This window comes from Canis lupus, chromosome 14, assembly GCF_003254725.2.
Source record: "Canis lupus dingo isolate Sandy chromosome 14, ASM325472v2, whole genome shotgun sequence".
NCBI classification, from domain to species: Eukaryota; Metazoa; Chordata; class Mammalia; order Carnivora; family Canidae; genus Canis; species Canis lupus.
The window spans coordinates 18,199,645-18,205,876 of NC_064256.1; the positions used below are offsets into that span (position 1 = coordinate 18,199,645).

Consider the following 6,232-nt stretch of genomic DNA (forward strand, 5'->3'; position numbering starts at 1 on the left):
AAAAATATGGAACGCTTCGTGGATTTTCATGTCCTCCTTGCACAGGGATCTTCTCTGTATTGTTCCAATTTTAGTCTACATTCTGCCTAAAGGGAGCACGGTCCCATTCCCTTTTTAATGCACTGCCCTCTGATTTCTACACCCACTGCTGCTCTCACCAGGGTGGGTAAGAACATTGAGTGACCAATCAATGGACACTGTCCTACATGCCTCTCTTGTCCATTTGCCCCTAATGGTTACTATCTCCAGCAAGCAAGTCCTCTTCTCTTCAGAGCTCTGTGTTACTTCCTTCTCCTGGTTCCCCTTGTGTCTCCAAGTGTTTTGCCTCTTCAATTATTTTTTTTATCCCTCCATCCATCCCTTAGAAGTTGGGGTCCCCTCGGGTTTGTTCTTTGTTCTTACCCTTTCCTCCTCCTTCCCTCCTCATCCCCCTCACTCTGAGGCAATCTCATGCTTTGGCCTGATTTCTTCTCCAACCGTAGATCTGTATCTCCAACTACTCACAGCAATTCCTCTCGAGGCCCCTCAAAATTCAGCATACCGTAAAGAATTGACAGGACATTCACCCTACAAACTCTTCACATGGATTTCTTCTCCTCTTCTCCCTGGCTCATTGGGAACGCCATCATTCTCCCAAATGCCAAAGAGTGAATCTGCCTCTCCTCTAGCCTCCTTACTTCCTTTTGCTTTCACCTCCTGAGAAGCCTTCTCCTGACTCTTCATTCTTCATTTCACGGCTCCAGTCTAGGTCAGAGCTCATCACCTCACACCTGAGGTAGGTCACATGTAGGCTTTTCTGTAGTCATATTTCTACAATCAGATCTGATCCCGTCACTACCAGGATTAAGGACTCTCTTCAATTTCCATTTGCCTCCGGGATATACTTGAGCCAAAACTCCTTAGTGTGGCATAAGATCCCCTTCAGAATATAGCCAAGTCTGATATTCTATCTACCCTTTGGTCTCCCTCCCCCATATGCCTTTACACACTCCCAAATGTTCCCCATTTGTGCCTTCAGAGCTAAGATCAAGGCGCTCTTTTTCCCTGGAATGTTCCTGTTTCTTCTCTCCTCTTTCTGCTTGGCAAATCTCGATTCCTCCTTTTATGTGAAGCTGCAGTGTCACCTCTGTTCTATTATACTTTGCTAACCTCCACCCCTTTGCTAGCCTCCACCCCACTCCTACCATGTTCACAAAACTAATTGTTCTGCCGTTGCTGTTCCAGATCATTTTATGCAGGCTTCCACTTAAAGTCCTTGTCTCATTGTCTTATAGCTATTTTTCTGCTGCTTTGTCTCTCCTGCCAGGCTACCAGTTCTTCTAAAGCCATATTCACCTTTTCCACTGTGCCAGAGATGCTCACCAAACTCCACCTATGTCTTCAAGATGAAACAGAAACCCTTAGTCAGGGGCCTGGCTGGCTCGGTCAATTAAGCCTCTGACTCTTGATTTCGGCTCAGGTCAGTGTCTCAGGGTCCTGGGATGGAACCAAGTATGGGGGCACCAAGTTCAGCAGGGAGGGAGTCGGCTGGAGATTCTCTCTCTCCCTCTCCCTCGGCCCCTCCTCTTACTCATGTGTGTGCTCTCTCTCTCAAGCAAATAAATAAATCTTAAAAAAAAGAAGAAAGCCTTACTTGATTGCCTCAGGCAGCAGTAGGTTCCTCTGTCCTGCCACAATGTTCTATTCATGTACTCTCTTAGAGCTCTTAGTATACTGAAGTTTCATATTTACTTTTTCCATCTCTTCCACTAGACTGAGAGTATCTCAAAGCAGGGACCTCATCCTATACATCGTTGCCATCCAAGTGGTTAGCACAGTGTCCAGAACACAATAGGTACCAAGTAAATGTTTGTTAAATCAACTGCCACCCCCCCAAGTCTCTATTATTCATATTGGAGTTATTTTTAGAGGTGAATTGGTGCTTTTGTTTTGAACACAGGATACATTTTAAATGCCTGTTAATTTACTATGACTATTTCACCTACAATGACCACCACCTGCATAGATCATTGAAAAATCTTGATTGCTAAAGAAAGAGCACATTAAGTTAGTAGAAAACAATCTTCAGAAAGTGCTGAATTAAAAGAAAAAGAGTGAGCGCATAGAGTAATATACAGTGCTTAGTCGTGGCATTAGAATGTCAAAAATATGTAACATCCCACAGCCTGGAGTTATTTCTTTGTAATAATTATTAACCTCATCAATTAGAAAAGAGAAAATCAAATAGAAGGTAACTGAAATTACTTAACAAACTTATGCTAAAAACCAGCTTAAAAGTTATACTAAAAATTGCCTTAATCCCAGAAACAGAGTGTATCTGTAGAATGTCTTCCTATTAGAGTTTTCCCCACAATTGTCAAGTTATGGGACAGATGAAAACATAATCTTATTTTTGAACAGCTGAGGTTGGTGTGACAGTGAACTGGGGGAACCAGGAAACTATCAGGATAACCAGCTCTTCCCTCTTCCCCTACATTACCCTACCCTGTGGATTCAGACAGATAATGCCTGTTCATCGTCTAACAATTGATCAACATGGATACATTCCTGGGCTATAAGTAAGAATATTGATCTGAGTGAGTCTGACTTCAGAGCTCTCTTTTTCTATGTGCTAACAAACTGAGTTATTTTGTGAACTCTCTAGTACCTATTTAGTTAGGTGATTAAAATCATTAGTAATACAAATTAGTACTTATGTGAATAAGATAACTCCACATTTTCTTTCAGTATGGTGAGTCTTCTCAAAATAGGGTTGTTCAGCCAACCCAACACAGCTACCATCACTGTATTTTTCCCCTTTCTAACCCCCCCACTTTAAGTTAGGTTGTGGTGTGTTATGGGTATTTCCCAATAAATTACCAACCCCTGTACATATATTTTTACTTAGCCCATATCCTGCTTCCTACACTCTTCTAAGTTTTATTTATGAATCACTCAAAATTTTACACATTCCAGAAATTACACATTTACTTTTCAGTGTATAACAGCCATTCTTCCTCCCTTATTTGAAATATTTTTTAACATCCGTTCTAAATGAACTCACCATTGCTCATCCTGGTTTGCATAATTATAGTTGGCCCTTATAAGTAATTATCAAGACTCTTTCTTTCTTTCTTTTAACCTTGCTCATTCTTTTTATTTTTTGTACAAGGTGAGGAGTTTGGGGGAGGTTCCCCCATAAAGAGAAGGCACCTGGCTGTGAGGGTACTTCACAGCTCATTAATTATCTATTGGGCATTGGCTCATTTAAAGAGTATTAGGCAGGTTAGGATTTGAGATTGGAGGAACCAGGGTGGAAAGCAATTTGTCCGAATTAGAAAAGAATCAAGATGGAGAGCTCTAGGCTCAGAGATGTCCCAGGTATGCAAGAGGATTTTAGATTTCGGAATTTTTAACAGCTTTTGAAAGATGAAGAAATCACTACTAGTATGCTAGAATTAGGAAGCAATGCTTCACATTTAAGAAAAAATTCAGCTTCACCCAATGAGGTGAACTTTGGGAACTTACATAAAAAGGTAGTTTAAGGAGCTCCTGGGTGGCTGGCTCAGTTGTTAAGTGTCTGCCTTCAGTTTAGGTCATGATCTCAGGGTCCTGGGTTTTGAGACCTGCATCCAGGCTCCCTGCTCAGAGGAGAGTCTACTTCTCTCTCTGCCTCTCTCCCCAGCTTGTGCTCTCACTCTCTCTCTCTCCCTCAAATAAATAAGTTTTTTTAAACCTTAAAAAAAAGTTAGTTTAAACTAAAATTATAAGAAGTTTCTTGAGAATGAAAATAAAATTGATTATGAAGGGTAGATGGAATGCTTGGAAGTTCATAATTGTCCTTTCCAACCTATAAAAAATATAAATAAATAAACATGTTTAATAAAGATATACTAAAGAGGTAATTTTAGTTTTGGCTTTAAAAGAATTCAAACAGGGACACCTGCATGGCTCAGTGGTTGAATGTCTGCCTTCAGCCCAGGGCATGATCCTGGAGTTCCGGGATCAAGTTCCACATCGAGCTCTCACCGTGGAGCCTGCTTCTCTCTCTCCCTATGTCTCTGCCTTTCTCTCTCTGTGTCTCTTATGAATAAATAAATGAAATATTTAAAATAAAATTAAAAAAATAAAATTAAAAAAATAAAATAATTCAAACAATACAAAAGGGTTTACAGTGAAAAGTAAGTCTCCCTTTTCCCCTTCCTCTACCTTCTCCTCCTCCCCTAGTTCCTTTGGTAGACAAAAACCACAATGATCTAGTTGTTATTTATCCTTCTGGAGAAGTTCTATGCATTTACAACCACATATGTGTGTGAGTTATTTCTTATTTCACCATGTGAATAATAGGGTACTATATGCACTGTCTGCACCTTGCTTTTTCCTCTGATTGATGTGTCTTAGAGACCTTTTCCTTATGAGTCCAGATAGAGCTGCCTGCTTGATGCTTTACAACCATTGCAAAACTTAACTAACCATTCCCTTCCGATGGACATTTAGGTGGTTTGTATTCTGTTGTCACAAAACTATACTGAATCAGAATTCAGCAGAAAGAACAACATGAAAACCTCCTGACAGGAGGGTTGAAGGCAGGGTAGAACAGAATGAACTGTTGTTCTCACATGAACCCAACATTTTTAGGTCTTGCTTTTCTCTGTGCCTCATTGCCACCCGTAAATGGGGGGCAAACACACAGAAGCTCTATGAAAGGGCCACTTACTGTTGTTTTCCTATGAGGTCAGGCACATTTCCATTATGTGGAGTTATTATGTAAAGTGTGTGTGAAAGAGAGAGAGAGAGGCAGAGACACAGGCAGAGGGAGAAGCAGGCTCCATGCAGGGAGCCCGACATGGGACTCAATCCCTGGTCTCCAGGATCACTCCTTGGGCTGAAGGCGGCGCTAAACCGCTGAGCCACCTGGGCTGCCCAAAGTATCCCAAGTCTTACATGGCAGTGGGGGTACATGTTAGAAATATACCTCAGTTATTTAAGAAGAGAACCTCAAGTGTTGTAGAAAGAGCATTGGTTTGGGTCACAAGAAGTTGGTTCAAGCCTCAGCTCTGCCTTTTATGGGTGTGATAATTGGAAGTCCTTTTAGTTTCTCCGAGCCTTATTTTCCTCTTCCATAAAATGGAGATAATAGTACCAAACTTGATAGATTTAATGAGATAATGCTTATGAAGTGAATCTATAAACCAGTGGTTCTCAAACTTTAAAGAGTTTCTGAATCAGAAGGTCTGGAGTGGACCTGGATATTTTACAGGTGTTTTTTTTTTTAAGATATTTATGTATTTATGTATTTATTTATTTATTGCTTAGAGACACACAGAGAGAGGCAGAGACATAGGCAAAGAGAGAAGCAGGCTCCTTGTGGGGAGCCCCATGCGAGACTCAATCCCAGGACCCTGGGATCAAGACCTGAGCCAATGGCAGATGCTCAATCACTGAGTCACCCAGGTGCCCTGAGAATTTACATTTCTGATAAATTTTCATGTAATGCTGATGCTGCTGATCTAGGGACCAGAATTTTGAGAAACACTGGTATACATCATAAAGAACTAATAGGTGGTGTTAAAGTTTTTGTCATTATAGTTATTACCCAAGACAGAACACTACCTTTACATATGTCCTCAGAGAAGTGAGAGAGGTAATGGTGATCACTTTTGAATTAAAGTAAAAATTCTGCTGGTCGATCAATTGCAGAAATCTCTAAAGAATTGAACTTATTGAGTGAGGGGGAGTGGATACTAAACATACAATTATGCACACTTTGAGTTTATTTAAATGTTCATGCACCTCTGAATTCACTGGTTAAGAGCACTTGACAGGAAGTGGAAGTACAAAAATAAACAAGAAAGGCTCATCTCGTGGCATTGCTGCCTTAACTGAACACAGGAAGTCCTGGAAATCTTGCAAGATTGTCTGTTCCTTCATGATGTCTAGCCTGATTTTAAGACCCCCAACGAGTATTTTATGTTTGTATTTGTCAGGGTTCTCCAGAGAAACAGAACCAGTTAGAGAAAAAAATTACACACACATACACACACACACACACACACACACACACACGGAGGTTTTGTAAGTTGTTAGTTATAATACCTATGGTGTAGTTCTAGTCTGAGTCTGAGAACCAGTAGAGCCAATGGTATGAGTTCCATTCCAAGTCTGAATCCAAAGGCAGGGTAAGACCAATGTTTTAGCTCAAAGACAGGTAGAGAGAAAGAATTTTTTCTTAATTTTTTACTCTATTTAGGTC

At 40.6% G+C, this 6,232-nt stretch overlaps 1 pseudogene; it reads right to left on the reverse strand.

Annotated features, from left to right (window-relative positions):
• LOC112675151 (U6 spliceosomal RNA) lies at window positions 1–99 on the reverse strand (annotated as a pseudogene).
• Window positions 100–6,232: the final 6,133 nt, after the last annotated feature.